Below are 12,813 nucleotides of genomic sequence, written 5' to 3' on the forward strand. Positions count from 1 at the left end.
GCTCGCGTGTGGACACTGACAGAAAACACCAAATTACATAAAGAAGTCCCTCAGTATCATGTGGAAATTCCCACTTATCAGCCTCTGCAAATGGGTATAAATGAACTTAAGAATACTTTAACACCGAATTCTTAAAAAGATTTATATTTGGTGAAAATGTTGTTCAGACCATATATCCAGATTAAATGGTGAAATTATTCCTTAGGCCTATTTTTTGATGGATTTACTGAAACATTATTTTATAGTAGTTTCGTTTTATTTATCTATCATTTTTTTATTTTGCAGGGAAGCCGTAATTGTTTTGTATATAATTTTGAAGTTCAAGGCAAATTTTTAAATGCATCGACTGAAATTTTTTTTTTATGTTAGTTTTGTGTTATTTTCTTAGTTAATTAGACCTACACTCAGTTACGTTTTTTATGATATTTTTTATGTAAGTTATTCAATTCATATTCAGCTTATATAATAGTATCAATAATTTTTTTTAACGATATCATTTTTATTAACCTATGAGAAAGGGTCTAAATTACCCAATTCATTCGTATTTCCATAAGCTGTACATTTCGCCAAACCATTGCAATTCCATACAGTGAGATTTGTTCAATAATAATAATTTGTACAACTAATAACTAAAATACCTCGTTTAATAGACGGGGCCTAGTTTATATAGGTCTTTTTCAATTAACTTTGACTTTCAAAGTTCCTGTTCATTGGAAAGTAGGCCTATTTGAGAGTCATCATTTGGCGAACTGCGCTGTATTATATAATACTAGACTCACCCTCATAATATCTGGCTGTAGAATTTCCATAATGGCTTTGCAAGTCTCGGGAATTATTTTGCCAAGAGGCTGTGCAGATAGAAATGTCGTCAACTTCAAGTCCTCACAGGGGCAACCAGTGGCGATGTACCTCAGTGTAGCCAGTAGTCTTCCATGAGGTGTAATAGATTTACGCATAGGCGTAGCTTTCTTTTCGATGGCAGGAGACACTAACGCGGAACCAGAGGAATTTATTTCTGGTGATAGAAATTCATTTCTCGATATAATGTGGTTGGGATCCCACAATAAACTGTAGGTCCCGTTGCTAGGTAACCAATTGGTTTCTAGCCACGTAAAACTATCTATCTTTCGGGCCAGTCCTGGGAGAGCTGTTAATCAGGCCAGTGGTCTGGTATAACTAAGATATACTTAATTTGAAGTAAGTTTCTTCGTCCACACGTAAATAATTAAACCAGTCTCGCGGTTCTAGAGCAAGTTCCTTCAGTAAAGCATTGTGAGAAAGTTTATTTCACTTAATCAACCACTGTTTCACCCATTTCCTTTGCTTTCTTTTATAGGTTTCTCCAATCCTGCCACAACGTAAGCGACAGCGGCAGCAGCTCCTAACGCTATTGCACTCTTCTCTTCTAGAGATAATGACATGTCTGCCGGACACAAAATCTTTGTTCAGACTAAAATCGGTGCGGAAATTGTTCCTACTGCATACGGTCTGAATCAGAGTCAAAGTATATATAGGTTCTGCTCAACACGGCAGTGGGGGCGGAGCTAATATTGTGACGTCACAGAGTAACGCTACCCATGCTTATCCATTTATACATTTAATCCATATCGTATAGTGTTTTTGATAAAATCTGTAAAGAGGTCACATGATTGATGTTTTTTAATACCCATTCTCTCATTTAGTCACCAAGCCTTGTATTATTTCACATAAAATATATGGTTTTTCTTTACTTATTTATTTGCTTACCTATATACTGGTTTGCTGCATTCTCTTCAAGTCCATTTTTTATAACATGACAACTTGGTCTCTCCTCTCTCTCTCTCTCTCTCTCTCTCTCTCTCTCTCTCTCTCTCTCTTTCAGGTAGTAATGCTATCAAGATTATAGATAATTGTTAAGAAATGTATTTAGTTCTGTTACTGTGTTCATACCTCACTTTGAAAAGCAACTATTTATTTATGCTAAAGTTTAGATTGATAGATTAATTCTATTTTCCAAATCTTATTTTAATACTAATTGTTATGCAATAAATACATAGAAAATGTGGATACAGGCAGTTAAGTGTAAAAAATGGCAGTTGCATTTGCACGACTTGACCACAGAAAAGAAAATAATATCAAAAGTATATGAATTACATCATATACGATATAAGGTATGAAAGGAATAATGATGAAGACGATGATACAGAGAACACATTTCCAGCAAATTTCTCATTGGCACTTCATATCACATAAATATACATCCGAACACATAACTGTATACATAAAGGTAATAATTATGCATGCCTCAAACGATTATAATATTTTCGGAAAAAAGTACAAAAAGGTATTCGTTAGTCTGGCGGCAATCTAGCTTGATGTAACCGATGACGTTTCACAAGGGACGGGGCTAAATTTCAGATCTTCGACGAACGTTTAATTTTTATAATTTTTGCGTGCGTGGATAATTTTTTCTGCGCGCGCTTATGGGTTTGAAAGCAATTGTAATTGTAATGTGTCATATACCAATTGAAAGGGCATTCTTTGTACTTTTACGTGGTATATGGCAAAATGTAAAAAGATTAAAATTTATGTAAGAAAAATGTGGTAAATATTTACATAAAATTTAAAAATTTATGGTTCGTCTTTGACCTAGAATTCCTCGGAAATTTCTGAAACCACCTATCGATTTCATTTATGCATTGTATAGTAAATTTTATCAACTTTCTAGTCCATTTTTCAGTTTATTTCTATCATCATCCCTTAGTCAGCTACGCTACGAAACGTGAATGTATGTGTGTGGGTTTGAAAGTAATGTAATTGTAATGTGTCATATATCATTTGAAAGAGAATTTTTTGTACTTTAACGTAGTATACGGCAACATGTAATAAGATGAAAATTTACGTAAAAACGCCATCGTAAAAATAGTTACATAAAAATGTTATCGTAAATATAGTTTCATAAAGATATGGTCCTTTTGTAACTGATGACGTTTCACAAGGGGCGGGGATAGGTTTTAGTACCGCCTCGTGAGCAGAACCGATATACTTTGACTCTGGTCTGAACAGTGTGTGTGTCTGTGCGTCGATAACAACAATCGTTCAGACAGTCGTTCAGACAGCCGTTCAGACAATCGTTCCGTGTATGGGGGCCTAATGTCTAGGCAATTTTCTTAGTGGCTTTGCGACGCTCCTGATTGACTGTTGATGCCAATCACTGTGCTGGAAACTCTCAGTCTGTTCCGACCTCTTTCAAAAATTATAACTTTCTTTACACCTCACTTTTACCTGCAGAAAAGGAGTGTTTCCGAATTTCATCACTAAACGTCTTCAAGAAAATTATTTAAGGATTACAATGATAAAGAATGATGTGCTTCAGTAAAATTAATGCTAAAATATTTATAGTGAAATAAACATGAAATTCTTAATACAAGATATTATATTCTTTCATTCCTTACATGAGATTGTAGTGCATTCATCATTTATCATCTTGTGTTCCATGGAGTTTCATAGCATAAATGTATTGGAAGACAATGCTACCAAAAATACCATATGTAGGGCTATCAATATGAACATAACAAACAAAAGATTAAGAATATTAATCTCTCTCTTATCTTCGTGTAGTCAGGTGTTGCTCACGTGATCACTCAATGACGTCATCATCATGACCACGACGCTTTGATAGAAGTACTAGTCCTATGGGAGAAAAAGAATAATAAGACTTCATTATTGTCACTAACATTATCATCATTACCCTTTCATATCCTTTAGTGGAAATCTCTATATGAAAAAAATCGTTACTTAGAGGAAATTTATTCATCCCATTGATTTTTCTTTCGCTACAATCAGTCCTCCTATGTCCCTCACACTATTCCTTTCTATTATATATTATATATTACGATTTTCTTCATAATTCTTATATTATCATTCTAATTCCTAAATCATTGGCTTGAAGATGTTTCATGATGAAATAAGGCAACACTCCTTTTCTGCGAGTAAAACTAGGGTGTAATGAAAGTTAAAATTTTTGAGAGAGGTCGGAACATACATCCTGCCTCTGTGAACTCTCAAGCGAGACTGAGCGTTTCCAGCCCTGTGATTGGCTTGTCAACAGTCAATCAGGAGCATCTTAAGGAAATGGCCTAGACATCAGATGCACGGCTGATGTGAATCTACTATAGTCTGTTTTATTCTCAGTGGTCATTTCTTGCTAAATGTGTTCTAGCCCCATTTCTTATAGATCCTTCAGCAGAGGATCCCCCATAAGCCAAGGGGGCAGATATCTGCCTTGGTGTTGCTTCTCCAGCTATTTCTGTCGAAAGCATTTTCTCCTGGTAAACCCTTCTCAGCCTAATCCTCTTCCTTTTCAATCACACCGTCTAACTCTGTGCCACCTTCCTCTCGCCCTTCTGCCCTCAACAGGTTCTACCCAAGTCCTTATCAAGACCTCTTCCTCTCTGATTTTCATCGCATGCCCAGACCATATCAGTCTTGACTCTCTCATGAGATCAGTATTCTATGTCATCTTCCTTAATCCCGTGGTTCCCTTTGTGGACCTATTTATTCTCCTCCCCTAAATGTCCTGGGATTTTAAGTCTCTCATAAGACGGCTTTGCCTCCCTCAAGGAGGATTTAGCTCGCTTACTCAGTTTGTTCGTTTAAACTATCACGGAAATTGTTCGTTTCAATGATCACGGAAAACGTTACGTGTGGTTTCTGACGAAACTTTGACTAGAGGTCGACCTCTTGCCCCGAAACAAAGGGTCCGATTTTTGGGGATATGGGACGGAACTTTTGAGGAAATTAGACATCTCTTTTCTGGAGATGATGGAGGGATGAGGCAAAGATTGAGAGCACTGGCGGAGGTTTGCAATACAGCGACATCATGAGGTGGGAGGTGTTTCATGACGGCATAAATAGGGGAAAGGTTCCGTGCCCAACCGTTGGGCAAATAGGACTGATGATGTACACGGTTCAACCAACCTCTGGTATAGTGGTTAGTGCCGTGGCATGCCACTCAGATGTTGCAGGTTTGCATTTCCCCTAGGCCGATGAAAAATCACTGACTGTATCATGATCAGCTACTGCTGCAGTGTGAGGTTTGCGGTGGGAGGTTGAAACCAACATTCTTTGAAAGCTTGAATTTCAAGCCAGTGGCCCCTTTGGTGTGCTTGTTCTATGTGAATAGGTTTCATCTACTGAAATAATAATAATAATAATAATAATAATAATAATAATAATAATAATAATAATAATAATATTCTTTAGAAGCTTGAATTTCAAGTCAGTGGCCCCTTTGGTGTACTTGTTTTATGTGAATAGGTTTCATCTACTGAAATAATAATAATAATAATAATAATAATAATAATAATAATAATAATAATAATAATAATAATAATAATAATAATAATAATATCCTTTACAAGCTTGAATTTCAAGTCAGTGGCCCATGTGTACTTGTTCCATGTGAATAATTTTCACCTACTGAAATAATAATAGTAATAATAATAATATTCTTTGGAAACATGCGTTTTTCAAACTATGAGGAGTTATTTTGTTTAACTTCGTTGTTTTCATATGTTGTTTCCCTTAAACGCCTTAATATTTTGTTCTTCTGTTTCTTTTTCCCGCACTGGACTCCTTAGAAACAAATGGCGGGGGGCGGGGGGCGAATAGCCTTTGAACGGAAGTGAGAATGTAAGTCGTCTGAATTTGCATGGTCTGTCACCAGCGGTCTTACCTACACGAACACTCATCCAGTTCCAGCTCGATTTATCCGGTTTTGCAAAGTTTCGTGTTGTTATATATTTCCTTTTGACGATAGTTTTTTTTTCTTCATGCTTTACGCAGACACAAAACCGTACTACTCAATCATACGCACTCCACTCGGCTCTTTTTCGCGTTTGCCCATTCATGCCGATAGTGTGACATTAATCCACTTATACAGATCGCTCATAAGTAGGCTGGTGAACAGTGGCGACTGAAAAAAATGTGTGTGTGTATGCTTATTAACTTTCATAGAGAAGCACATCAATTAAATGCATTCATACGTCAAAAGCAACTATCTATCCTTTGAAAAATATCTTTATACTAATGACGTCCGTCAGAACTAATTACTTCCCGTTTGTCGAAACTTCTAGGAAACATTTGCACGGAATAATTCTCTAAAAACGGATTCTAATTTTCACCTAAGTTTAATTTGTGAAGGCCTGGCAAATGGCGTTTTTCTTATTACAGCCAGACGAATTAATTTCTGTATTCGATGATGAGTTGTATCGGCATAAAAAAAAATGAATAAATAAAGGCAGCTGTCTATTACTTTCAAGGCGAATTGAGTTAAACCGTTAATATGCCATTTTAGATTTTAATTGCGATCGGGTATAGGAATAAATGAGTTTTTATTTTCTAGGGGGAGAGGATATTGAAGCCTTGCTTAGTTTGGGTTCTGCAATTCGATGTAGAGTTGATCATAGTTAAAAAGTTTTATGTATATATATATATATTATATAATAATATATATATATATATATATATATATATATAGATATATTATATATATATATATACATATTATATGATAGAGGATATATATATATATAGATAAGATATCTATATACAAGATAGCTATATATACTATATATATAGATATTATATATAATATATATATATATATACTAGATATATATATATATATATATTTAATATATATATATATATATATATATCATAGAAATATATATATATATAGAGATAATTATATATTTATCATATATCAGACCTAATACTATATATATATGATATATCATATATATAAATATAGATATATATATGATATATAATTAATATTATATATATAATAATAATATCTAATTATATAATATTGTTATAATATATGTATGTATGTATATGTATGCATGTATATTATACAAAAACATTATAATACAAATAGTAGATAATTATTAATATAATGACCCCTGTTATGACCATGAGGAACCAGTAGTTTGTGTGACTCGGCGTATCTGTCATAATTCAACAGTTACGCATAGACTCATTTCCGCTGCACATTGGAGAGGAAATAACAGAAACGATCAGGAAAGCGAGAGTGCCGAAACGTTTTGTGTAGTTCTCACCACTGGGTGTCCATGGCCGGAAGTTGGTGGTGTCAGGATACACTTGGTTTTGATCAGATCTCATGAGTGGAACTATTAACCTTACGTACTTGAGTGGGTGAGTATCTGTTCCGCTATATGATATGAATGATGAGTGTTAATTGGGCACTAGTTAGGGGTCACATGTTGCAGTTGGCATGGACCTGGTTTGTGTGTGCTGCTGAAAGGGTAAGCATGCCCACATTTATGCCCAAAGTGTATCCTTCTTTTCATATCTTAAACATTTATTTCAGAAGTTTTATTCCAGGAGAATAGACTAATCATTTTGTTTGTTATTTTTTTATGTGGGATTCATTCTTTCTTAGATGGATCTGGCAATCTCCATTGGAGTGGTAGGGTAGTACTATATAGTGAAAAGGGGCTGTGAAGATTAATGTTATATTTTTTTTTTCCTTTTGACCTGGGGAGAATTCATGTGATTGTTTGCGTATTTTGGACTGATGTTTAAAGGTGCTTGATTGCTGGTGTTTAAATGTTGCAGAGAAAGGGAAGTTTTGGTCCAATTCCCCAGTTTCATTCTTGTTCCCTATTTGAGTGATCATTTTTTATGTAGTTGCATCATCTGAGTTTTTGTTATGTTTTGTGCTAGAGTTTCAGAAATTGACTCATTTCGCTGATTAGTTGTACTTTCCGAATAAGATCTATTTTTGATCATTCTGGATCTGATTCAGCGGCCTTAGACAATTATGAATTGTGGGTTGTGTATGAAGTCGGTCGCGAGAGAGAGAGAGAGAGAGAGAGAGAGAGAGAGAGAGAGAGAGAGAGAGAGAGAAGGATTAGGATGTTTCAAAGACTTTTTAGTCCAACCGAGGAGACATCGTGTGCTCACTTATCTGTAGGAGCAGGTTTTACTGTGCTTTCACAGTGTCCTAATGATTTTGTCTAGCTTTCTATGAAACTCTTCCACACCGTTGCTGTTTACAATTCTGATGAGTAGAGAAAAAGACCCCATTTCGAATCAACCTCAACACCCGACCCCCAATTCGGTTCACAGGCGATAAACCCCATAAGCTTGTCTTTATCTTAACCTCACGTACGTTGACCATTAACGACTTCACGGGACAAATATTTCACTCTAGTTCTGAAAAGAACCCCGAAATGGCTCATGAAGAGGAGAACCGTGATTTAGCTCGACCCCCTGAAAATACCCAACCCCATTTTATGCTCAAGATATTCTCTACTGATGGAAAAACCACCATTTCACGACCCCTAGAAAATACACAACCCCATTTTGGTTCAACGACCCCTACAAAATACCTAACCCCATTTTGGCTCAAGATATTCTCTACGGATGATAAAAAAACCATTTCACAACCCCTTGAAAATACCCACCCCATTTTGGCTCAAGAGATACTATATGGATAAAAAACCACCATCTCACATAAATATGATTATGAGTGAAAACAATCTGAGTCCCTTAACCTAACCCAACCTAACCTAGCCTAACCCACCGAGTGAAAAAATTCTGTACAGCTCTTAACCTAACCCAACCTAACCTAGCCTAACCTACCCTAGCCTAACCCACCGAGTGAAAAAATTCTAAGTCTCTTAACCTAACCCAACCTAACCTAACCCAACCTAACCTAGCCTAACCCACTGAGTGAAAAAATTCTAAGTCCCTTAACCTAACCCAACCTAACCTAACCCAACCTAACCTAGCCTAACCCACCGAGTGAAAAAATTTCAAGTCCCTTGACCTCTCCTTCCCGTCGCCGAGATTCATGCTAAGCTCCGCCCCCCTTCAAAACTTTATCGCGCCCGCACGATTTAACAGGTTCATCTCTGATAATTTTGCGATACGCCGATACAACCGCTCCCTTCGAAAGTTTATCACACCCGCAGGAATGAACGGGTCCACCTCTGATAATTTCGTGGTTCATCAATACGGCAGCCAAACATCCCCCTTTTTCTTTGTTACCCTGTACTTCATTGTTCTGCTACCTCCTTTCTTAACCGAATTGTGCCATGCTTCTATCTGTCTTTTTATAGCGGTATTTCTCACCATCCATTCACTAATACCTCCATGTTCGATTAAATAGTTATAACTGTGTATGTTGCTATTATCTGTCCTCTTATTCGCTTGAAATTCTCTAGCCACATCTAAAATGTTATATACGTTAAGCGAGTGGGACAGGTCTCCTTCTTCATTCGCGCCTGAATTTTGCAGATGATTAACTAAGTCTGTTACATACAGTATCTGATAATCTTTGAACAATATAGGAATAACACTAGTCAGGTCGGGATTTACTCTTTTGCGGTTAACTTCGCGGTTGAGCACATTCAAAATTAGCGGTTCTCCCTTCTTCTTCTTCGGACGGTCATCCCCAATGGGGGTGGGGGTGGTAAAGGAGGTGGAGGTGTAAAGGTTTTAGCATTCATGGGAAAATTCGCGCTTCTCTGCACGTTAAGAGGAATGTATGCATCACTCTCACCTTTGTTTACCCCACCTCCCCCACTGCTGTCTTCACCACCTGCATTGATGCTGTTAACATTATTATTATTATTATTATTATTATTATTATTATTATTATTATTATTATTATTATTATTATTATTGTAGTCGCTATTGACGCTATGGTTATCAACGTTGTTGTCGTTGTTATTGCCGATGCTGTTACCACAAGTTTCCCCACCTTTTGTTAACCTGCCATACTTGATGGCCGGTATAACATAAAACGCCTTCATTTTTTGTTTCCTGTTTAAAAAGACTTCCTATCAAACTGGCTGCTAAAGGAAGTAACACGGACAGAATAGCGCCTCCTTTGTGACTCTTCAATATGTTTTTCTTCCCCGCTAACGTTGTCGTTTTCAAGGATACTTGAGGGTTTTCCCTCTGACACCTTCTGAGCTTTTTAATGAGGGTTGTTTCTCTGGTCAGATTACCGTGAAGAAAAGTTCTAAATATATTGGATATGGTAGCAATAACAGCTCTGCTTATTGTGGGAACTACTCTACTTCTCTCGGAGGGGGACAAACGGGAGATGAATAGAATAAAATCTTTATTTTTTTGTATTAAAGCTTCCTTTTTACAACTCATGTCCGCACAATTTGAGATTCGTCGACCCACGAATTAAATTGCGCAGGATAACCCTTCCAATTAACATAATATTGCGTTCTGTTGCCTCTCCTCCTACTCCCTAAGATGGCAATGTCGTAGGTGTCAGGCAATTCGGTAGTTATTAATTCTTCTCTGTAGAATCTTCTAAGATGTAAACTGTAGGATTTTGCAGAGTGACAAGCTTCTTGATTTTAAGAATTTCTAGAGTGTTTTGAACTGAGTATCCTCTCCTGAAAGCAGCGTTCTGGTTTCCGTCAGCTGTGTGTCTGGTGTCTCCAACGTTCAAGGTTTAACTGATGCGGCCCGTTGTTGGAAAGGTGTTTTTTTATACATTCTCGATAACTGACTTTTAATGTCCTTTTTAGTCTTCATCGCATGCACCTCCTTGGGCGTCTGCCCATTCCCTAAACTCTTGTGCGGTGAGTTGTTATAGATTTCGACTATGTCCTGCAGAACGTCGATATATTTCAATGTGACCTTCTGTGTAACGTATCTGTATATTCGGTTCTTATTACCCCTTCAGGTATAGAAGCTTTAATTTCGCGCGAGTAGATGCTATATAACAACACGATCCTACTTTTTAGATATTTCCTCACATGTTTGTTTTAATATTCCCCACCTTCGTCGCTGTTCAGACGAGACAGTCCTGAAAAATCACTAGATTCTAGAAGCACTTTCAGAGCATCGCACACTGTGACACCGTCCTTTTTTTTTCTTTCTTTTTTTCCAGAGGGAGGGCGCGTAAATACCTTGAAAATTGGTCGATGAAGAATAGCAGATATTTATAACCTTCATTGTGTGGAGCGAGTTTTTGACATGTCGGCCAGATCTGTGCTGGCCACAGCTCGAGGTTTGGAAGATATGATTTTCTTCCTAAGGAAACGCTTGCGTGTGGTTTTCTGTAGGGTGTATGATGGCTAGCCCCGTAAAAAACCTGTTTCTGTCCTCATTCTTTGCTGCTTTGAGTAGTGCATTCAAACCGCTAAAACAGCTAGGTTGCGTTACATTCTCATATAAATTCCTGAGCAGTTGGAACTGTTCTTCAGTCATGTTTGTACGCGATTTGGTATTCGGTCTCTCCGAGGATATTCGTTCTCAGCTCTTTTGTATGTGTCCGAAAACGCCGCACCCTTTCACCTGCCGAACAACTGTCTACCCAAAGTTTCAATCTGTCCAATGTTACGGTTCTTCATGAGGATGTAATGGGAGCAATTGAGACTGCTGTTCCTGCTGAATTTACCCGAGTGGAACATGTTCTGGGCTATGAAAATCACCGATATGCCCGAATGCCGTCCTGCAGTGAATGCCTGGGTGACGAATTTATTGTCACTGGCTTCGAGAAAACAGTCGTCCAGTACAAATAATAGACCTTTTCCATCCTCCATTCCTCTTTCTGTGTAATCGAATGGGTTTAGTATCTCTTTGGATACTCTGAATTTAGCACTTATGGTGTGATGTCTTTCCAGAGGGTGTTCACTCACCCCACAATATGAAATACAGTGAAAGTTGGCCTCATACATTTCAATTATGTTCTGACACAGGATCGATTTTCCGCTGTTGCTGAAACCTACTATAATAATTCGTGCAGGAACTGCAAAAAGGTTTAAGATTTCTCCCTGGAGGAGACCCGTTTCCATGGTTGTAGTTAATACGCTACTGAGCAGATGCAACGATTACCTGAGCGTTACATACAGGTGAGGGTTGTAGAGCAATTAATACGATTGTGCAATGTTTTTATTCATCATAATTTTTTATAAACAGGTGAGGGTTGTAGAGAAACAAATTTGATTGTGCGTTGATTTTATGCGATATAATTTTTTTACATACATTCACAATAATCTAAACTATAAATTTATACGTAAATTTGTATGTACAGGCGCACATTTTAAAGTGTGACACGTCTACTCAGACCAGCCGATTTTTCTTAGCAAGGGGAGGAAACATCAACTTCGCCCAAGAATTTGCGAGGGCAGTTATCGGACGCTGCTGCTGCTTAACCTCCAATTTGCTGTCCACTCTCCGTCTTTTGGAACAACCTTTTATCTTGGGGAAGCAGTGTGAAGGAGTGGGGGGTTGAAAGTCATAAGGTTGAGCGAGGCTTTGGATGTGTTTGCCACGGCCGGTGGCGGAGGCGGCGGCGGGGAAGCCAGGACCTCCTCATCTTCTTCTTTGTCACCTCCTTCCCCTCCGCCCCCCCCCCCCACCCCCCCCCCCCCCAGCTCTTTCATTCACCGGGATCAGAGGGTGACCGTAAGCGACGGATTTATAAGGGTGATGTAAAACCTCTTATCTTCTAAAGGACATAGAGCTACCTTCCTCTGTCGGGTGTGACACATCGTTCCTCCTACCATCTGCAAATTGTGAACCGTGGTGTAAGTGATCTCATTTTTGACCGAAGGGCAGACCTGGGTCACTCATGGAGGACTATTCACCACCTGTACAGGTGGGTGCGACTCTCGAAATAATGATCAAGAAGTCTATATAGACCAAAAACGCTCAAAGGGCTCTCTCACAGGCTAAAAGCATGTATATAGAGAGAAGTGGCTTTGAATTTCAGGTCTGCCTAATCAAAAACAACCATTCCAAGGCAAGGAGAACCGTTCCAAGAAA

This window comes from Macrobrachium nipponense, chromosome 45 (genome assembly GCF_015104395.2).
Source record: "Macrobrachium nipponense isolate FS-2020 chromosome 45, ASM1510439v2, whole genome shotgun sequence".
NCBI lineage: Eukaryota > Metazoa > Arthropoda > Malacostraca > Decapoda > Palaemonidae > Macrobrachium > Macrobrachium nipponense.